The sequence below is a fragment of the Lemur catta genome, chromosome 11, assembly GCF_020740605.2.
Source record: "Lemur catta isolate mLemCat1 chromosome 11, mLemCat1.pri, whole genome shotgun sequence".
In the NCBI taxonomy this organism is placed as follows: Eukaryota; Metazoa; Chordata; class Mammalia; order Primates; family Lemuridae; genus Lemur; species Lemur catta.
In genome coordinates this window covers 83,729,223-83,752,860 of record NC_059138.1, presented here as the reverse complement: position 1 = coordinate 83,752,860, position 23,638 = coordinate 83,729,223, and the positions used below count along the sequence as shown (strand labels likewise).

Here is a 23,638-nt window from a genome sequence, read left to right as displayed (position 1 = left end):
GGGAGAAATTGCCTGGAGATCTTATTAATGACAATTTTCAAAAGAAGTAGGAGATGACCTGCTTACTCAATTATAGTAAATGGATTTTTCCTGTTGAAATTACTGCTGAATTGTAAATCTCTTCAGGAAAGGCCACTCAACCAACTGCGCTGGACTCCTACCCACAGGGAGTGCTGCGATTCAAAGTGCAGTGAGCAGGAACTGGGTGAAGAAGCCTGGGACCTGCAGTCAGGAGCATAGCTCCAGTTCCCAAATGTAAACGTCTGCAAAACACCATCACACACAATAGAATGAGGAAACCGTGTGCACAGCACCCCAGAATCTCATGTATGCATAGCTCGCAAAATCTCAAAGCAGAGGAATCTGGGGGCTCTTTGGACTAAACTCCTTTACATGGTGGGAATTTCTTCCACAGGGCCCCTGTCTGCAAACATCCAACATCTTTTTCACAATCTCCATTGGCAGGAAAATCTCAGTGTTTATAAGAGACTGATTTCATCGTTGGCTCTGACTGGGAGATGATTTTCTTGGAAAACTAAAAATTTACCTTTCTGTAAATGTCCAAATTCTATTTCTGCAGCAATACCTAAAAAGTCCTTTTTGACATTCCTTCTAATACATTTAGGGTCAATGAACACGAAAGCTGGATGTTCATCATATTGTCCTAAAGGACTCCTCCGCGTGCTGCCCTTCACCCTCTGGGCTCACTCTGGTTTAAAACTGTTAAGGGGATGGGTGGGAAGGGTGGACGCACACCCCAGAGGATTTACTTATTCATTCAATAAATGCTTGAATGTCTACTATGTTCCAGGCACTATTCCAGGAATAAAGAAACAGGCAAAACAGATAAAAATTTTTGTCCTTAGGGAACTTACATTTTAGTGGGGGGAGATAGATACGAAACAAGATACATAAAGAAAAGGGAGTGTGTTAGATGGTGGTAATTACTAAGGGGAAAATCAAGCAGAGAAGAGAAAAAGAGAGTGTCTGGAGTATTGGAGTTTTGGATTGGGCAGCGAGGAAGCCTCTCCAAATAGGTGAGGGAACAAGGCATTCAGACATGTGGTGAACGACCCTTGGGGCAGGGACACTGGTGCAAGGCCAGTGGTGTGGTTGATGTGTCTGGGCCTCAGGAAGGAGGGGAGCAAGGCTGGAGAGCGTGGGGCAAGAGGGGAGGGAATGGGGAATGGGGTGGAAAGATCAGGGACACCAGGAGGTGCAGGAGCTTGTAAACCATTGAGAGAACTTTGGCTTTTACACTGAGTGAGGTGGATTTTCCACCTGTTTGTTGAGTGGATTTTCAAGAGTTCTATATTCCCTGGGCTCTTACATAGTACAGTAGTCCCTCCTCTTTGGTCACCCACAGTCAGACAGTATTATATGGAAAATTCCAGAAAGAAACAATTCATAATTTAAATTGCATGCCATTCTGAGTTGAGTAGTGTGATGAAATCTCATGCTGTCCCACTCTGTCCTTCAAGGGACATGAATCGTGCCTTTGACCAATGTATCTACACTATATCTGCTACCCGCCCCTAAGTCACTTAGTAGCTGCCTCGGTTATCAGATTGCTGTCACAGTGTCAGTGTTTGTGTTCAAGTCGCCCTTATTTTACTTAATAATGGTCCTAAAGCACAAGAGTAGTGATGCTGGCCATTTGAATGTGCCAAAGAGAAGCTGTAAAGTGCTTCCTTTAAGTGAAAAAAATGAAAGTTCTCGACTTCATAAGGAAAAAACATAGCGTATACAGGGTTGGGTACAGTGGTTTCAGGTATGCACTGGGGGGTCTTGGAATGTATCCCCCGTGGATAAGAGGACTCCTGAAGTGGCTCTAATGCTTGGGTGACTGCTTCGCTTGGTAGAAAATACTTAGGTCACTCTTTCTCTCAAAACTTCTTTGAGTTTGCACCACCATCTTCTGCAACTGAGTATTTCTGTGGAGAAGCTGGAGATCTGCTTACTATTTGTTCTTTCTAGATAACTTGCTTTTGATGCCTGTATGCTTGAATAATTAACCTTTAAGTTCAGTAACGGTACCAAAACATGCCTCATAGCAAGCATTCTCTATTATTTTTTTCCTCCAGAACATATTTTTAATGCTGATTCAGCCCTTTCTTCATTTCTAGATAATTTTTTTCTGCCATGAATACATCTTCCACTCTTTGGAAAATCAATTACTGTACATTTCTGTTGGCTCACTAACGTCTATCCCCTGTATCTTTTACCCTTCTAGTCACTCTAATCTATGATTCCTTTCCTCTACTTCCACTGCAGAGAGATATATGTGTATTCTTCTCATTGATGTTTCTAATTTATTAATTTATCCTTTAATAGTAGTATTCTGATTTACAATGTGCTTTGGTAGGCCCTAATTCTTCCTTTAAAAATTTCATTCAATGTTACCATCACCTCTGTGAGGTCTTGTTTCATTAATTACACGTCCTGCTTCTTTTCCTTTAGGCAGGAATTTTTTCTTTTTTTAAAAATGTCTTTCAGGATAAATTCTCCATTTGGCCTTTGTATGCTTTGTTCCTTTATTTTACACCCAACCATGTGTGTCTCTGTCTATCACGGCCTTTATATGTGACTTTATAACCGCAGCCATTGCTGTCTCTGCCTTCGTCTCTGCCTACACCATACAGCTAGATCAGCGCATTACTCCTGTCCTGTCTGATGCCATAACATTATTTATCCGCTCATCCATTGATTAACCTATTAATTCAGCAAATATTTGTTGGCCACTGGTAAGTGTCAGGCACCACTTTGGGGAATAAACGTAAGTCAGGGATAAAAATGGGCAAGAATCTCTGCCCTTGCGGAGCTTACGTTCTAGTAGGGGGAGACAGAAAGTACACAACCAGCATCGTAAGCAGGCATGTGACCTAGCACAGTATGAGGTCGTGACCTAGCACAGTATGAGGTCGTGAGTGCTATGGAGAAGGCTGTGGCGGGAGAGGTGGCAGATGCAACAAATAAATCCTAGAGAAGTTTGAGTGAGGAGAGATATGACTTGATGCATTTTTGTTTTCAAGGAGATCCCTGGCTGCTCTGCACCAGCATAACATGTGTCCCTGTGGCCACTCTTTCCTCCTGCAGAGTGTGAGTGGATTCACCTTAAGCCTGGTCCTTACTTAGCAGAGATCTTTTGCCCACTCAGAGCTTCTGTTGAGGGCTGGGGCTTTTCATTGAGGGAGTGAGGAGGAGGAGAGAGGTCAGCTGGGATCTCAGACAGCCACGTGGGAACTTGGGAATCCACTCCCCATTCCTTCTCCTGAAATATTGTTAAAAACCACATATCAGGATGACTCTACCCAAACTGGATGCATCCTGCTTCCCTGGAGGTTCACCCTCTTAATTGTCCCCCCAGTTTAGGTTGATGTCTCTTTCACTCTAGGTCATCATGGTCCTGCTTCATGTCCTCACCCCTCTCTTGGACAGAGAGTGGACAAAGGCAGGCAGCTGGTGGGGGCCCTGCTGTGTGTGTGTAGGGGACTTCCACTTGGGCCCTGTCTCTGAGTCACAGACTCCCTTGCTGCCTTTCATTCAGGCAAACCCGTGCTTTCAGTTCTGGGCGATCCCAATGCTGCCTTCCTCCGGGCTGGGAGAACAAAACTAGCATGCTGCACACAAGTAATATGACACGTGATCCTTTAGCATCACAGAATATGGACTGATGTGTGGCAGTGTTTTCTTAATTTTAAAAAGAATCAGTCCTGTGTTTAGGGGACTGTATCTTCATTTTGATATTTACGGCAGTAACACCTGAGGATTTGGAGCTCCATCTCTAAACTGGTGGTGAGATTGATGGTCTTTTATTTAAAAGTCTGTGCTATGGATGACAATCTCTTCTGTGTTCCTGAGTCTTATGAAATGTAAACTTAAGCAGTCATTTGTGTATAAACCTATAGGGACACTTGTTCTTTCCACATCTAATACCCAAAGCCGTGATTGTCCTAAGTGTGTGTAATGTGTAGAAACTTACTTCAGCTACTTTTCAACCTTGGAAAGTTATTTTTCAAAAAAAAAAAAAAAAAAGAAAGAAAAAGAAAACTGAGATTCAATGCCCAGATCTGACAGGCTTCCCATCCTTTACAAGACTTTTTTCTTTCTCTTTTTCCACTCATTGTAAAGCACTGTGAAGTGTTGCACTGTGGGGCTATGTACTCCGGATTGCCCTAGATTCAGGGAATTCAGAGTTAAGGCTCCAACAGTAACCTTAACTTTGCCTTCTCGCAGGGTTACAGCAGCCTTTTGTTATGTGATCACATCATCCAAAAGAGCTAAATTCTCCACCGCTTATCTGCCATTCCACCTGCAAAACCCTCTTTGAAGTCGATGGGGCTCTGGGCACCGAGGGGCCAGACATACTATAGGAGAATTAGGCCTTGTGCATTCAGAACTACAAAATGACACATATATGTGCATTTCTTATCTGCGAGGAAAGGTTTAAAAGGCCACAGTTTAGCTACCTGACGGTGCCTTGTGGAGGAGCTATAGAGGAAAAAAGAGTGTGAGCTCTTCCATTTATGTAAGTCACATTCTATGTCATGTCACCAACTCGTATAGAGTTGTTGGATGAAAGCGTCCATTGTACAGGAAAGGTAACCTTGTAAAAATGACAAGCGTAGGCTTTCTCCATGTTTTATGCAATTAAATTTTTAACCTTGACATTATACTAGCCCTTCAGTTTTCTTTAAATGCCCTTCAGTTTGTGAACCTGAGGAAAAATTTTTTTTTAAAAAAATGTGTAGAGTATCTGTATTGCTGGCCAAACTCTTTCTCGCTGGTGTCTTCTATGTGATTAGCCAGGGGGATCAGCTGTCCCAAGCAGTGGTCATGGCCATTGTTTGGGGTTCCCTTGACCATCTTCACTTTCTCATTTCTTCCAGGAACTTTCTTCCCAGAACTTTCTTTCCCATCCTATCTTGCCTCCTGTGCTAGTGAGTGATTAGAAAGGCAGAGGAAGGAAGGGATAGGACTGTTATCAAAGCTTGTTCCATCCACCATGGTCCTTCCCAGTGTGGCACAGCTGGGCAGGAATTCCTGCAGCATCTCACTCACGGAGGGTCCTGTGTTGCTTTTTAAAGAAAATTCCCTGGACGCTGTCCAAGTCCTGATTTTCCTCCAATGCAATTAAGTCTTTTTTAGCTCTCTCTCTATTCTGTGCCACACCCCCTCCCCTTTGCTCTTATCCATAACAAGGAGTGCCTGTTTTTATTAAATCTACATAGGGGAAAAAACAAAAGGAGGGTGAATGACATGGAGGGAGGCATCCCCTTGGAAAACGCCAGAAAAGTAGTGTGTGTCTAGGTGTGTATTTGAGCCACAGCACACTGAGGGAGAAGCTCTGAGACACCTCTTCCCTAAATGGCTATGAAAACCCGGGGCTGAAATAGAAAACGGACAGGGAAGTAGGTGGATCAACTCCTGGGGCCCACAGGGGGAAGGAAACCATCTCACTATGGGCAATCAGGTTGTTTCTGGGAATGGAGTAGGGGGACATGGGCACAGGGCACCTCTGCCCAGACTTGGTGGAGCAGAATCACTCTCTTTCTAGCTGCCCTCAGGAATAGTCGCCCACAGTTTAGAGCTGATGACATTCTGTTTCTTCTGCCTGGTATGCGGTAGGGGCAAAGCAAACGAACCCCAAATCTTACTGTTTTTGAGGACAGTGTTTTGATATTCCAGTTGGAATTACGAGGCTACTTTTATGTAGAATCATGGGTTAAATTCTCATTCATGTCTGGAGTCTGGTACCAACCTTGGGTGGCTTGTGGATGAGGAAGCTTGTAGGGCCAGACCTGACAACCTCCTTTTCCCCATAAAGCTAGTGAAGCTTAAGTCCCAGGGCCCCTCCTGGGCACAGGCCCCTTCAGAGCCCCTGGAAGAGGCCCTAGCACTGTGTCCACGTGATGACATGCTTTACTGAGGTACTTCAATTGCAGTTGGCTGTGTCTGCTGCCTCTTTCCACTTTGAGCCCCACCCCTAACACCTGCCCTCAGCTAGGTGGTACTTGGAGTGGTTGTAGGCATTTGTGGGGAAGTTGAGTTAGGGATATATTTAGTATGGGTTTACCAGGATGTATTTATGTGGTTTGCAGTTTCTTCCATGAATAGTTAAGTTACTGTTAAATATCTTGGTGTAGGAAGGACTTCTAGCCATATTCCAACCACCCATCTTTGTGACATGGATGTGCACTGCCATAGGACCTTGTTCAATGGCACCGGCACTGGAAGTGTGTGGATATGGAGGCCACAGTTGAAATGTGCAAAGCCAGAAACTAGTCTATGAAAAATTCTTCTAAATCTCACAACTCTTATAATGAAAGTAATTAGATAGAGATTTTTCACAAATTTGACAACAGTCCTAAAACTTTACCAATAACAGATGAAGCTCTAAGAAACTTTTCTAAAGAAGGAATAATTTTTCAAAAAAAGATTAACCATGACAGAGGAAACATTAAATAATCTTTCAATAATCTCTGTAGAAATTGATAATTACACAACTTTTGTCATCTGGAGAGGCAGTTGAACGGTATTAACCAAAAAACTTTGGACATATTATAGAGTATGATAGATTATATTTGTGGATTTTGTGCTGTTTATGGCTTTTTCAACTTTTTTTTATACTTGTAATTTGCTGTGAGTTTTCCTTATTCTAAAAAATATTAACTTTAATACATAATTTTGTGTTTTTAATTTTATATTCTTTTTCTTAAAGACAGTTCCCAAAATTATGTAAGCTTCATGCTCTACAATTCCAAATCTGCCCATGTAGAAAGGATATTCTGACCTATTAAAAACTGACTTCACAAAAAGATGTTTTTTAAAGGTGGTGGCTGGGTGTCAGTTATTTTAAATGTATAATAGTAACTGCAGAAACAGCCTTCTGAGGGCATTTTAGAATTCAAATCAGTATTTCTCAAGCCATCATTTGGTGACTGTCCTGGATGTATGAACAATCCAATGTCCTCAAACATCTCATCACTGACTCACTCCCCCGGACCTCTTTTAACGAATCCCTCCAAAATTCTGACCCCAAATCAGAGCTGAAAGCCTGTAATGGCAAAGCCCTTTAAAAACAAGAGCCAAGAAATTGAGAAACAATCTTAATCCCAACCTAGATGGAAACAGGGCCCTCTGGCACAGTAAATTAACTCCAGTTTGGCCAGAAGTCCCCAAACTAAGGATTAACATACAAAATGATGCTCCGTACATGCTGAAATCATACACAAATAGCATCCTTCCTATTTGTAAAGAAGGTTCCTAGGCTTTTGGTGTTCCACAGAAAATTCTAAATTCCTGGCAAGCTTTTCTGAATTTAGTTAGGTATTCGGATTAGGTAGTGACCCCAAATCAATATTAGAGCTAATAGCCCTGAGGCAGTGATTGCAACAGATGCCAGCGTGTGATAATACATTCTAGAAAGTAGAATGAGGGTCTCCACTGGCACCTCATTAGTGATGTAATAGTAGTGTGGTGTGGTAGGGCAGGGGGCCATGAGTTTTGGAGATCTGGGCTTAAATCTCTAGTGCTTACCAAGTGACCCTGGCTGTGTTACTTAACCTCCTGAGCCTTGGTTTTTCTCATCCTTAAAGCAAACTTATTGATACCCACCTGCAAAGATGTTAGGAAGAATAATCACGATGCTGTGGGTGAAGTGTCTGGATACTGGTAGATACTCAACCAATGATAGCTATTTTTTCCTTTGTGGGTTTATGCCACCACTGCAGTTTGAAGGTTGATGTGTTATACTCATCAATAATGGCTGCTTTTGTAAGCAAGCGTGACTTTATTTTCAACAATGCTAATTTATTGGCTACTGACAGGCTGACAGTGCTGGTTGATTTAATGTGTTGGATTCTCTTGATTTGTGAACCTGGTTTTTATGTGTTGGAAGCCTGAAAAGTTTAAATATTGTTCATGTATATAGGATTTCATGGACTGAATTTGCAAATTTTCCCTACAGGTAAGTAACTATAGATTCAAAGAAAATAAAAACAAAAAGAAATAGAAATAGTAAGAAGAGTTATTCTCAAAGGAAAGGAAATTGAGTCATATTTCAGAGTGGTCAAACATTTTACTATTCTATTCCAACAAAGAAAACTATTGAGGCTTTCTAAGAGTAAATTTAGCTCCTCTCTCTTTTCTTTTACAAATATTCAGTGGAAATCACTACATGACAATTCAAGGTATCAAGCTTTAGGATGTTCCCAGCACATTGAAGAACATTAGCAAAGGCCTGTTTACCATCTTACATTTTCAAAGAGGTCTAATATTGCCAATTTAAGCCAACCATTTCCCTTCAGTTCGCACTTGTGTGTTCTCATTGGAATTGCACAGCAGGAGAAAAGCCTCTACAGGAGTCCCCACGTGTAAATATGATACTTGAAAACCTCCTCGAAATTTCAACATTGAGGACTATAAGTGTTAATAAAAACCACAAACACCAGGAAATGTGCAGACAGTTGCTGCACCTCTGCGCAAACATCATGATTACGGCATGAATGCTGGTGATCAATCTGAAGAGTCATTTTGGCCACGTGCTAATAAACTCAGTATAAAGTTAGAGTTCCATTCTGATTATTTTTTACACTTTAAGAGTCATGAGAAAGGTACCTTTGAGTTAAACACTTTTTGATTTAAACACAGTTTAGAAAACAAGAAGATAGGAATTGTCATTGATTATAGAGTAAGAAGTGTAAAATTAGGGACATTATTATTACTAATTGTATGCCCTTGGGCAAGTTATTTGATTTCATTGAGCCTTAACTTCTTTAACAGTAAAACAGGGGAAGAATACCTTCTTAATAAAGTTACTGTGAAGATTAAATGAAATAATGTTTCTAAAGAGCTTATCTCAGCACTAAATGTCCAATAATGGTAATTATTATTATTTTGGCCCATAACAGACATAATGGATTTTAGCACCAAATTTGTTAACTTGTGAATTTGTATACTATATATAATTGAAGAAAAGGATTTTTTGTTTGTTTGTTCATTCTATTTTTTGAATACAGTCTATGTACTTGGGTAGGAAAGGATTAGATGAAGGTATAAATCTTACCCTTTTTAACATAACTTACTTAACCGAAAGACTTAATGAAATGATGTTCTGTATGATTTAATTTTCTAGAATTTATTGTCACATTCTGGTGTCTATAATAATCATTGTCTCAGGGATTTTTAGCCTTAGGCTTACTTTTGGGGTCGCTACCAGACCTAATTATCTAATTTGGTAAAACTGTCCAGGAATTTAGAATTTTCTACAGGATACCAAAAACCTAGGGACTTCCTTTCCAAACAGAAAGACATCTATTTGTGTGTGCTCTCAGCTTGCATGGACATCGTTTATATTTTAATCTTTGGATCAAAAACTTCTGTCTAAAATAGGGTCAATGGTTTTCACTTAACTATGCCAGTGGGCCCCATTTCTTGGTTGTTTTCATCAGACTTGAGCTTAAGATTGTTTCTTGATTTCTTTTCTCCTGTTTTTAATTGGCTTTATTTTACAAAATCTTCTGGCTCTAATTTGGGTCAGTGTTTTGGAGGGATCCTGTGATACTCATACTTCTACTATATGATGTCCAGGAGACCCACCAAGTGTTTGCTCAAGAGATGTTGTTTGAATTCTATAAAGCTCTCAAAAGACTGTGTCTGTAATTTGTAAATTTTCTCTCTTGTGCCCTTGCCCATTTTTTTTTTTGGTGATGCATTTACCCTTTTATTATTGATTTATAAGATTTCTTTATATATTAAAGGTACTTCCTAGCCTGTCATATATGTTGCACCTATTTTTTCTCTGCTTATTATTTATCTTTTCATTTCTGTGATTTTTTTAATGTAAAGGGCTTTTACATGTTTATATATCGAATCTTTGAAGATTTTCCTTTATGGACTTGTTTTCTTTGCTTTTACTTTTGGAAATGCCTCCTCCCATTTGGGGAGAGATAAATATTACTGGAAGTGCTGGCTCAAGGGGGTGACATTCTCAGGACTGTGGTTCGGAGAATTAGTCTGATACTATATTTGGGATAGTTTGAAGTAGATCAAAGTGGAAGATGGGGAGGGCTGAGTTTAATAATCTTGATAAGAAACAACAGAGATCTGAACTACATGGTGTTTCATGAACTATAACCTCTTTTTTTCCTCTGAGAATTAATTCTATGAGAAAAAAAGTTTACTCATTAATTCATGAGATGATTTCTAGAATTTATTTAACGTCTCTCCCTCTCTCCTTTCCTTACCTATAAATGTATAAATCACATGTTCATTCCCAAGTCTGCAGCTTGTTGAGACCAGGCCATGGCTGGGTGTGCCGTGCACATCCCCACACAGGCCATTGTTCGTACTGAAGTTTTGCTGAAGGACGGGAGGTCAGCCTAACCTCCAGAGCATCGTTCCACACAATCTGATCAAGAAGATCAACTCCTTTTTCACCTTCCAAAAGTTGCAGGAATGAGAATATGGTGAAAACATAGAGGATAATAACAATTACAATCTGCGAATGTTAGGTGTTTGAACGCATCCATATAAAACAGCCAAGTAGAGGAACTAAAGCATAAAGCAGTGCATTGTACTGAAGGTGCTGTCTGTGCTGTAACAGCTGTTGCCTTTTCAAGCACATATGCGAAAGCGGTGGTTCTTCAAGTGTGGTCCCCCATCCAGTAGTATCAGTGGCACTTGGGAGCTTGTTGGAAATGCAAATTTTCAGGCCCCACCCTGGACCAACAGATAGAAAACTCTGAGTGGAGCCCAGCAATCTGTGCCTTAAAAAGTCTTCCAAGTGGATTCTGATGCACATTCAAGTTTGAGAACCACTGGACTAGATTAGACCTCACATCTAGATTTCCAAATTCAGTGACTTATCAGCCAGCAATTGTTGCATGCCTGCTATGTTTGCTGATAACTGGCTACATGGTAGATGTGCAAGCTACAAAGAAAGGATGCAAGTACGCATGTCACTTACTTAAAATGTAGTTTTGATTTTACTCTAGTTTCCTGGCTTTCATTTATTGCTTCTTTCAAGTCAAGACAACTGGTACTTATTGAAATTTTGTATGTCTTGTGCTGTGCTAATCACCGTAGAGCTCCTAAGGAATGATAAGACATAGTCTCTGTCCTCAAGGATCTCACAATGTCATTGAGACCCATCCAACACGCAGGGAATAAGTAGTGCCAACTTAGGATATAGATTCAACTACTAAATTCGGTACAAACATGGAGTACAGAGAGTTTCTCCTTTTCCACTCTAAGAGTCTTCAAATGACTATTTCACCCAAACCTTTTGGTAGTGGAACAACATTCACAAGAGCATGGAGTATGAAGTAAATAAATGTCACCCCCAAAGCCTGCATTTTGGGCATTGGATCCCTTTGTTGTGATCTTTGTTTGTGGGATGGGGCAGATCTCCCCAGTTGCTTTTACCCTCTTTCTTGAGAGTCCTTAGCTTACTCTAATTCAAAGCTTACTTGAACAAAACTTGCCTCATATCTTTTAAATTTGAACAGGAAAGTGGGGTTTGAAATTGAGAAGATGTGAAAATTTTCAACAGAGAGAAAAAGATAGTTTCCAAAAAATATAGACTGTAGAAATTGACTTTATTCTCATGTAAAACTCACAGCTACTGTATTAAACACGTGGTTTATAGCTGCTTAAAAGGGGCAACATTTATAACAGAGCTGGCACACGTTAACCAAGAACAAATTAAGAGGAAGAATTCTTCACTTTTCATCCCTGAGAAACTTATTAGTTCTGTAGATTTGAGGGAAGCTATAAACAAATTGCTCTTATCATTTATGTTTAAGCAGAATAGTCAACAAAGCCTCTCATATGTCTGTGGGAATAAGTTGGAAAATGCGGGCTAGAGGTGGCTCCATGAAGGTCACAAGTCACTGAGCGTGCAAATCCAGAGGACTTTTTAATGGTGCAGTGTCAACCCAGACAGAGCTCTCTGGTTCGCTGCCTCAAAGATCTGTCCTTGTCCCTTTCCTAGTTAACATTTTCTTTAGAGACTGGGCAGAGAAGGGAGCACTGCCAAAGGTCCAAAAAGTTCATGACAGGCTAGAATGATGAAGCAAACGTGACCAAATAAGATTTAATAAAGACAAAGTTAGCAGTCTACATGGTGGTTTAGCACACACACACACACACACACACACGTGTGCACATATGCATGTGTGCCTCTACAGGATTGCTAGAGTGGGATCCGTGAGGAGCAGCAGCACACACTAAAAAGTCTTACAGGTCCTGAAGACAACGAACAACAAAACGACGTGGTTGGCCAAAGCCGATGTGATCCATAAAAGAGCATAGCCCGGAAGAAAGGCTGTAAAATCTGGACTGGCGGATCCTACCGGGAACACTGTGCTCAGTTTGGACGCCATGATTTACCAGGGGCACTGAGGGGAATTTCAACATTGCCTCAAGATGGATGCTGAGAGACTCTGAAATAAAACCAAAACTTCTAGAAATAAGTCAATTCTAACTTCACGGTATGACCAGAAAAAGGAGTCAAAAAACTATTAAATAGACACTAAAACACCACTTTTGAATGTCTGAATAGCCATCATAGGTAGGACTGGAATGCAAAAACCTTGGGAATAAGAAAGGCAAAATGACTCTACAGCATTTTAGCAGGATAATTCCCTATAAAATTAAAGACGGCATTCCAAGGAAAATGACTTTTCAAACCCGGCCAGATTTCTATGTGGAAGTCCCAACCCCGGTACCTCAGAACGTCACTGTATTTGGAGATGGGATCTTTAAAGAGGATATTAAGTTAAAATGAGGTCATTAGGGTGGGCCCTAATCCAATATGACCAGTGTCCTGACAAGAAGAGGAAATCTGGACACAGCCTGAGAGAAGGCGGTGTGACCACGCAGAGACAGCCATCCCATCTACGAGCCAGGGAGAGAGGCCAGGGCAGATCCTTCCCATACGGCGCCCAGAAGGAACCACCCCTGCCCATGCCGTGACCTTGGACTTTCAGTCTCCAGAACTGTGAGAAAGTAAATTTCTGTTGTTTTAGCCACCACATCTGTGGTACTTTGTTAGGGCAGCGCGAGCCAACAAACACCAAAGTTAAGTGAGGGCTGAAGGTGGCGGCTGTCAGCTCCAGAATTTGTCACCAGCTGTGGGGACTGGCCTGAGAGTCGTAAGCCCCTCCCCAGCACTGCGAAGCCCCTTCCTGAGGTCCCTGCCACTCCTCTGCCCGCTTTCCATTCCCTCCCTGGTCTTCGGGGGTCGTGGTATGTCCCTACTCTTTGGGATGTCTCCACTGCACACAACTGAACTCTAGCCTCCATTTTACTTCTGGTTATTTATTATAATGTTGAGCTGACCCACACAGAAGTTTTAAACTTTTATAAAATCACAATTATTCATCTTTTTCTTGTAACGTCTTCAGTTACAAGAAGACCTTCAGTTGCACAGTTTTCTCTGCTTGGGTTTTAGGATGTCCTTAGTGACTGAGGGTGATCGGTATTGGGAAATACAACGGGTCGCAAGTCCTCCCGAGGCCGGCTTGCCTTTGGGAGGGAGAGATGCTCTGTGCCTGTCCAGGCAGAAGTCAGGCGGCCTCACTGGGACCCGGAACAGGCGGGCTGGGTGCTGGCAAGGAGCCTCCGCCTCCTCCTGGCTGGGGGCAGGAAAGAACAGTGGCTGTCTGGCAGCAAAAAGCATGGCCCGAAGGAAGCTGCCTAGAGGCAAATGCCCGTGTGCTAAGTTAATCAAGTTGTGGCTCTTCACTTTTCCCCTTGCAGAGAATTCTCTGGAGTCTTTCCTGCCTGAGGGACCTTGACATCAGCAAAGGCCCTTTTGGAGTTGAATGAAGACTGTATGTGCAGAAATGCTGCACAAATGCAGGCAAGATGGGGACTCTGAGCCTTGTTTAGTTTTTAAGCACATGCTTCTTAAATCCAGTGCATTTAATTCTCACCATATTTAGATTTCAACATTCAATTATGAATGAAGCTTATACCAAAGTTTAAACAACTCAAACCCCTCATTACTGATTCAGTCATAGCTTTCTGCTGGGCAGGGAGGGTTGTTTTCAGGGCACCCCGACTGTGAAATTGACACACTTCTAGCTGTTTCTGTTTTGTTTATTTCAGTGTCTTTCAGAAGTATCAAATGCTATGGGCACAATTCAGGGAATAGGGTTTATTAATTATTTGAGCTCCCTCTTTGAGTGGGCCCAAACAGATCTTTACAAGATAGATGAAATACACAGCAGTAGCCAAAAGGGTCAACGGGTAAGTTTGTCTGGTTATTCAAACAAATGAAAAAAAATATGTGAAGTAAGCAATGAAAAATAAAACTGCAAGCATCTGCCAGGCCAGACTTTGAAAGCAGGTGAGGGTAGTTTAACTTGACTTCACTGAATTCCACCCCATACTGGCAGGGACGTTTCACAGATGGCAGAAATATCTGTCAGGACATGCACTTTTATTTAAGACTGGACCTAGCGGAGAAATGTTTGTCACAATGGTCTTGCAAACTAATTCAGGCCTTGATTATATATGTTAAAGCAGCCCTACTTCTTGGGTCTAGTAATGGTCAAATAAGAGATTGGTCTGAGGTAAAACTATACACTTAACCAATTTTTCTTCTATTAGTTAATATTATAATTAATATTATAATAATGTGGCCCATGTTATCACTTGTTAAATGTGAGTTTCAAGTGATTTTTGTCTCATAGTGAAGGTAAATGCCAACAGGAAATTAGTGATGGTTATGGCATCATGGTGCAAAGTCCTGGACTATCTATAGCCATGCTGAATTCAGTCCCGGAAAAGAATGTTCACGTGCATATGTGAATTAGTGTGCGGGCGCGTGCACGTGTGTGTGTGTCTGTAAAAACCCAAAACCCCTATTAAAATAATTAAGTACAAAAACGAAAGAATACAATTTAAGCAGGTTTTTTTTTTATTAGAGATTTTACTCTAATCATTAACTTTTCTTTTCTTTTTTTTTTTTTTTGAGACAGAGTTTCGCTCTGTTGCCCAGGCTAGAGTGAGTGCCGTGGCATCAGCCTAGCTCACAGCAACCTCAGACTCCTGGGCTTAAGCGATCCTCCTGCCTCAGCCTCCCGAGTAGCTGGGACTACAGGCATGCGCCACCATGCCCAGCTAATTTTTTCTCTCTATATATATTTTTTAGTTGGCCAGATAATTTGTTTCTATTTTTAGTAGAGACGGGGTCTCACTCTTGCTCAGGCTGGGCTCGAACTCCTGACCTCAAGCGATCCACCAGCCTCGGCCTCCCAGAGTGCTAGGATTACAGGCGTGAGCCACCGTGCCCGGCCAACTTTTCTTAATTATTGCTAAATTTAACTCTTTTCTCTCTCAGGCATAAACAGACCTAGGTTTTCAAAATTATTTTAGAATCAAAAGTTCTCTGGGCTGTACATATTGTTCTGATATGTTAGGGCTTCAAAGCATGTTAGCATTAAATATTCTTGTGCCCTCGAATGAATAAATGCACTGAGCTTTTATTAAGCAGTTAAACTCATTCATTCATTCATGCATTTGTTCATTCATGCATTCATTGCCAGACATGGGCCAGGCACTGGGGAAACAGTGGAAAACAAAACCAGGCATAGAACCTATTGTCACACAGCTAAGAGTCAAGAGGGGAAAACATGTTAGCCCAAGAATGGCATATATGAACACAAAATTACATTTTTCCCCCCTCTGGGGTGGTACAGGCAGGAGAGTGAGCCTTGCTAAGGATGAGTCTGTGCCAATGAGGTGGGGAGAAAGGTTCCAAGCAGAGGGAACAACTCCCACATAGACTCTGCAGCAGGAGGGCGTCAGGGTAACTGGAGAAGTAGGCCTTGAGGCCTTGTTTAGGGATTTTGCATTTTATCCTAAGAGCTACAGGGATGCAACATGCTAAAATTTGCATTTAGAGAAAATCACTCAGATTGCAATGTGGAGAACAGATTGGATTTGGGGAGGGGAAGAGGAGAGAGGATAGAAACTTATTTAAATACTATACATGGAAAACGTGTGTATTAGGGCTGCAGTTATGACTAAGACATGGTATCTTACTCTCAAGGGCACTTAGTAGGGGAGGCAAAAATTAAGATTTAAAATGTGTTTGGTAGAAAAAAATGATTAATTTTAGAGTTCTCATAATTAATGAACGTCAAATAAATCTTTTATTTTCCTGTGTTTCTACAAAAGACAAATTCAGAGAATGCACAGCAAGAATTTATGTGGCAAAACTGGGCTCCACTCTGAAATTACAAATAGAACGTTACATGCTTAATATCTCTAAGTGTCAATTTCCTTAAATCTATGATGTCACTTTGTTCTAATTAAGCTATTATAGAAGACATTTATGTGATAAATTAACTTCTATTAGGGTGTAAAGGGCTGATAACAGCACTACTAGCTCCTAGTTAATTTCCACTAAAGTGTGAAGGGCTGATAACAGTGAAATCAGCTCTATAGAGGCAGGGACAAGGATCCCTCTTTATATTCTCAGGTCTAGTCTAGTGTCTGATACATACTGTTGATACGGAATGAAACTGAGTTAATTCTCTCAAGTTGCTTGTGTTTTGAAAGAATACATTTAATAACTTATAGGAAGAAATTTATAATGGATGAATTTTAGACAATTTGGAATAAAGGTTGTAGAGGTTATGTTAAGTAGTATGGCCTTCCTGATAGTTACCGAGACACAAAAACATATGAGACTACTTTATCTAAATATTAGGCTTGGGCTGGCAATTTTCTTCCCTGTATCCAACATTTTATTGTCCACTCATGATTCTCCCATTTGTTCCAAGAAAGCAGTGAGGCTGATTTTCCTGTGTTGTTTACAGAATTCAATCACACATGCACTTAAGTTTCCAATTCAGGAATCTCATCATTGTACACTGTACTAGAATGTACAAAAGAAAATTTGGACTAAATATCTTAGGGAAAAAAGAAAGCATTTAAAACAATCTTGCTTAGATTGTTTAGAATGCAAACTTATAAATGTAATCTTTTGACCCTAGAGAAGTTCATAGCATGACCAACAAATGAGAATCCTTTCATAATGTGTTTCTCAGAACCTGTGAAGTGTTATGGAATGTCCTGTTTCACCAGCGAGATTGAGGGGCCATTCTTCCCAGACCCATCCCTGATCTCAATGTTAGTCCCTAAGAGTCAAAGGTAAGATAGGCCTTCTTCTTTTTTTTTTTTTTTTAAATCAGATTTAGATAAACTTTGTTCTGCACTCATACACAGTTTGGACCACTTGCTACTTCATAGCTCTTTGGGTCTAGATAGAGGAAATACTGTGTTTTTGTTCTTGTTCTGCTTATCTGAGGTAACTATTTTTCCTTTTTCCCCAGTGAATTGTGAGGTACTATTACTAGGAAAAATTATACACAGTGAATGCATCTTATTAACAGTCTAGCTGAGAAAACCTACTTTTAATACATCCAGTTAACAAGAAATACTGAGTCAGAGTAAAACCTGAGGCAGCTGCTGCCATTGTGGCTGTGGGTTTCTGAAGGGACGTTTCTCCCACAGGGAAATGATCTCACTAGACCTGATCCCCATAGTTTAAATACAGGCACTATCTTATTTCCTGTTACTAATCGACTTAGTCTCTTACTAGTTTTTACAACTAACAAGTACCATGAGCAAATTTTCTCTTAACTTTTATACCAAAAACGGTTTAACCTACCATTTCCCTTCTTCCCTTTCACCTTTTAAATCCTTTCCTCCATTCTTGCGGAGATCAAGCTGTGCAGCCCCATGAAGTCCTCCCTGATTACTCTGGCCGGGATGGTTTCACACCTCTCAGTTTCCCCAGGGACAAAACGATTCCCCCCACCTCATAGAGATGTGGAAAAAGAGACCATTCATTGCAATAAAAAGGACATTGGACTTTAAAAAGAAGCTGTCACAAGTTTCTTTTCCTGAGTTGACAGTTTTAACTTGGTCTTAAGATGCTGCTGACTTGATACCACGTTTCGGTGCTCCACAGAACGGCCCGAGGGCCCGGCCACACGCCCGAGCGCAGGCACCGGCCCGCCCGCCTCAGCGACCGCCACGGTTCTGTGTGGATCCGACAGGGAAGCCGAAAGAAGAGCCGGACAACAAAAAGGAATGAAGAAAGGAAAACAAATTCAAGGGGAGGAACGACGGGCCCCAAGTGGCCTTATTATATGAATAGACTGCAGATAACTACATCTTTCCACCGCGGCGTTTCATAAATTCTGTCATCTTGTTAGGACTGTCAGAAGCGCGCTGACCTCACTTCCTCCATTAACGAGCTCGCCCTATTTTGAGGGGAGATTCTTCACGAACACACAGCCCAGAAGCACCTCAGAAACAGCTTGTCAGCCTGGTGATTCTGGAAGTCATGGATTCCAGGCCAGGCCCGGCAGAGGCCGCCAGCGCGGCTGACAGCAAAGTGAATCCCGGCTTACCCAGAAAGGTGTCAGAGGCAGAGTGGCGGCTTTTCACACAATAGCCAGGTTCTTTCTGTTTGCCTGGGTGCTTTCTCTCTTCTGTGGGACACAGGTGGCCAGAGCACATGATGCAGGGTTAGGAAACCTGCTCCAGAAAAGGCTCGTTTGCCTACAGCCCGCTCCGATGTTTGTTTTGTTTCTGAGCCACCTCCAGCCTCCAGCCATCCCTCTGGGCCCCCTCCCCACCCCCGACTTGATTCTCTTACTTCAAGAAAGATGAGGAAAATAGCTTTTCATTCCCAGCGATCCGGGGTGGATTAAATGGTCAGAAATTGCGTTCTGCTTCTATGAGACTGAGTTTTTGCTGAAGTCTCCGGTACAGTCATGAAAAGCATCTCGACTCTATAAAGGCAGGAAAAACTCCCCACGGTCAGCTCGCGCGCCGGGCGAGCTCCATAAAGCTGCTCTTGCTGACTAGCCTCCGTTTTAGTGCCTTGAGACAAACCGCGTCAAATTATATATAAAAACAAAGCGTCCCGAGTGCCAAGGAGGACCTTATCTCTTATTCCTAGGGTGTTTCCGCTCTCTCCCCAATGAGCCACTTTTCGCCCCTGTTGATTTCCGCTGCCTTCGCGGACGCGAAGGTGGACCGAGCGCAAACTGTTTAGTGCTTGCCTTGGCGCCTGGAGCAGATAATGAAAACAGCTCGGTGGCCTGGACCCCCTGCCCTTCCTTTCCTGTAATGATGGCACCGAAACCCTTCACAACGCACACCGTAATCAGCGCCCGTGGACACGGAATGCATTCATCAAAATTCATTGGATGCATTTTTGGGCGGGTGAAGGTGGGGAGCGGAGAGGCGGGCGGAAGGTGGGCTCAGAACTCACCCCCGCTCCTCCAGGTTTCACATCTAGCCCGGCACCGGGTGGAAGGTGTGTAGGGTCATCAGTTATTTCCAGTTGCTATTTTGGTCAGCCACATAAAAAATATCCCTGACAATTCTGAATTGCATGTATAAACCATTTTATGGCCGTTGGTCTTGTTGTTGCTCTCTCCTCTCTCAGTTTTTTTTTCCCCCTTCTGAGCTTCCCATATTTCCTCCTCTCTGCTATATCCAACATAAACATTTATCTTCTTGGGCCATGTATTCAAAAAAAAAAAAGGTAAAGGGAATAGTAAAAATACAGAGTCAAATGTGAGTGGCAGAGCTATAATTCTTTATGAAGTAGCAGGTAAGATTGATTGTCAAGGGTCAAAAGGCTAGGTCAAACTCCGCTCATTCGTCAGCTGAATGTCATTTTTGTTTTCCCTGTCACCAGATAGCTTTAAAAAAAATTGCAACTCCTTCCTCATTATCTGGGACTTGGCTCCTTTTCTGCCATCCAGTATTAATGAAACCGTGCTTCAAGCCTGGCCCTCATCTTCTGAGGTTCTTCTTCATGTGCTGCCTTCTTTTCTAAAGCACTACAGAGAAAGCACCATTTCAAAGGCCATTTTCTCCCACAGCCACACTGGGAAATTGCCACCAGAGTGAGAATGATTTGAAAACACACACGAGGTATGAACGTTTGAATGAACAAAAATGTAATTAAATCATAGCAGGTGTAAAGCTTGTGATCCAATATAATTGGATGGTGGCAATATCTTTGCATCTCATAAAGAGGAAAATCAAAATGAGATGTAATATCTGGAAGCCATCTGAAATTATGTGTTGTAAATAAAGAAAAAATTTTCTTCTTATAATTACAGCAAGTCACAACAACATAATGCAAAACCTAAAGTAATGCATTGATTTCACTGGGTGTCTACTATGCCATCCACAGCAGGTCAAATGTAGGTTAAAACGATCAAATAATTTCACCTCCAAAAGACTCATTTAATTAGCTCATGTTTAATTATTCTAAAGTGAGAATGATTAGTTAGATGGGAATTAATTTGTGAATTTCTAAGCATATAACTGCCAAATGCTGTAAGTTATCAGCTAAAAGAGGTAATTCAAAAATCACAGATTTGTATCCATAGCTAGATAACAGCTCAAAGTTTAAACCTTAAGCAATGATGATTAGTTCCTTATTTTGTAATCCCGCACTGTTTTTTTTCTCTGTCCTCTTTTCTTCTAAATATTATTAGTACAGAGACCTGGACCGAAGTGGATTGATAACTTTAGATTAGAGTTTTCTTTATAGGAGTGGCATTCTTTGAACCAATTGTCCAATCTTTTCTATAAGTACTTGTAATTTTCATTAGCCCATCTCATTGCTATTGGTTAGCAACTGTATGATGTAAATGAAATCTTACATGAACCGGTGTGTTTTGCTTTATTTCTATTTCACAATCACAGGCCTGCACTCCCTAAAGGAGAGCAGTCACCACAGAAAGTCCTGAGTATCTCAGGAGGTTGCAAAGAGAGGACACAGCTGAATCAACAAGATGAACACATGATCTCCTTCTTAAGGAAGAAAAAGTAATAATGACAACAAACAAATCCTTCAGTGAGATGCTAGGCTAATTTCAATTTACCCAGAAATGATCATTAGATTTGAATATATAGCATCTATTGATTTTCTAGCACAATATTTTTGGTCCTTGAAAAATGGCACTTGCAAAGCCATTTCCCAGGTTCAGCTTGAAGAACTTGATTGAAAAGAATATGGCACAGCCATGTTTAGAATCTGGAATACAAGAACAAAAAGCTCCGAGAACAAATTCTGTATGGGGAGTGGCTTGGTTCGGACACTTGCCCAGGCAACCTGAAGCTTTTAACCCCGCCCCAGGGAGCAACTCCAAGTGAAAGCAGAAAGGGAGAGGTAGATGCAGCAACAAGAATCCTGGGAGTGAGATTTGGATTCTGAAATGGGATGGGTGGGGAGGGGGTCCCTGGGGACAGATGTGAAGAGCAATTCATGAGACAAACTAACATGGAAGAGGAAGTTGACCCACCCAAAACATGAAGTGAATTTTAAAAACTCAAAACCTGTGTATACAAAAAGGAGCTGAAATAAATTTGTTAAAATGTTATATTAAAATATATACTTTTCCTTAAGTTGTATTTTTTTTTCTAACTTTGCATGGTGCTTTATTTTATAATTCCTAATAAAATGAAATGGTTTTCCATTTTGTCATCCTGAATCTTATGCCTATTCTTTGTAAGTGTCACTGGGACTCCTTGGTGGTGAATACTAAGACCCGAGTCTATACTGTTAAGCTAAGACGGCTTAACAGCAGCGCTGCTCACACTACTGACAGGAATGTGAGGAGGAACACAGTCCAGAGATGACATAATAAGCCCCAGGAGGATTGCCCCAAACTACAAATAATAATGGAAATGTAACATCTCTGACTGTAAATGACCTATGTTTTATACCAAGAGGCTAGGGTATTTGTTCTAATGGACTATCAAAACCAAGACCAACTGTTTTGAGCTATAAATCCAGATTATTGGAGAAAACTGTTAAAACCTGACTGTATACATTTTCTTTTAAAAGATCATTTCGATGCTGAATGATCAACAGCCACACTAGAATTGCGAACAGTCAGGACATATCAGTGAAAGATGATAGCTAATATTTTTCATGATTGAATCAAAATGTTAAAAGACCTTCATAATTTTTAATGTGAGCATCAGTGGAAAAAATGTGAAGTCCTGCTTTTAGGTAAAATAAAACAAAGCAAAACTGTACAACTAAAAGGCCAGGAAACTTGGCTTAATAGCAGTATATATAACACAAACAAAAGATTTTAGTTGATTATAACCCAACAATTTGACTACTTGACAATAGAAGGCTGTGTGGTGGGTGGTTTTAATGGCTGGAATGAACTTCATAGCAAGGGTACAGCAGCCCTTCTGGGCCTTGCTGTCTAGTTTCCGGTGCTGGGGCTGGCATGGCCCTGTGCAAGTTAGGCCTGTGTCGGGTAATGCTGGGTAGGAGGACCTGCAGCCAGGCAGAGCTGTCTTCCAGAGGCAGCTGGAGGGAAGAGCTGGGGAGGAAGGGATCACGGAAGAAATAATGAGCAGAAAAGGGAGGCGTGAGTGCTGCCTTGACATATTTCCAGATGTTCTCCTGAAGAAAAGGGATTATATTTAGGTAGTGTAGCTCTAGTATAGGTCAAGATCAGGAATAATGTTTGGAAGATGGAGAAAGGTGGGCTTTTATTTTAGGCTCAAAACAAAATAAAGACTTAATTTTTTTATTTTAAGGATGGAATGTGCCATCTTGAGAATCACTGAGCACTTAAGTGCTGGGGCTGTATAGGCAGAGACTGGGTGAGTTCCTGGTATGGAAAGATGCCCAGATTAGATGGGGGCTTGGACTAGATGTCCTCAAAGGCTATATATAACTATCAGTTTCACTGACCAACACTGAGTATCTTCTCCGTGCCAGACATTACAATTCAATGAAGTCTCTGGTGTTGTCATTGTCCACATGATATGCTCATTCAATTGTTTTTTTTTTTATCATGTGGTCACTATTAACCATAATTGGAGGATGGGCTGAAAACTTGTCCCGTTGCTCATGACAATGACTATGGGCATTGTAGGACAGACAGTTTATGATCAGTGCATCAATGATGGGCTTGCAAACCAATGACCCAGGTGGTTATATTTCTAAAAAGCATTTCAATTTTTCCCTCCATCAAGGTTTTCATGAAAATAAAGTTGGTATGTGGTAAAGAAGGAAGGAATCAATGTTTGTGGAATGCCTGCTTCTTGTGAGTTACTGTGCTAGAAGCTCTATATGTACTTTAGTTTATCCTTCTTTGCCCTATGAGATAGGCATTCTGTACCCGCATTACAGATGAGTACTCTAAAGCTCAGTGAGGTGAGGTGATTTTCCCAGTGTCACACAACTGGTAAGAGGCAGAGCTGAGCTTAGAATTCAGGTCTGTCTTAATGCAAAGATGATGGTCTTGACACTAATTCTTACTGCCTCTGAAGATAAATAGTCCACTGGATTGTTAACATTATCTCTCACAATTTAAAGCTTTGATTACAATTGAAAGAAGATTAAATAATTAAAAAGCCATCAAGAAGATAATTCAAAAGCTGGGTCTTTAATTATTTTTTAGTGTTTAAAATGTATCGGCTCTTTCATCCTGTTTAGGCAAATTGTGGTAATTGCTATGAGGCGAGCCCCTTCCTGTCTGCTCTTTGCATGCCTTTGACTCTAGAATTTCCCAATCAGCAATCCCCCTACTGAAAGGTTTTATATAGGCTCAAT

At 41.2% G+C, this 23,638-nt stretch overlaps 1 protein-coding gene across 2 annotated transcripts in view; it reads right to left on the bottom strand.

Annotated features, from left to right (window-relative positions):
• The window catches only part of POU6F2 (POU class 6 homeobox 2), a 436,460-nt gene that overhangs the window by 133,995 nt on the left and 278,827 nt on the right, over positions 1 to 23,638 (bottom strand). The gene's annotated exons all lie outside the window — the stretch shown is intronic.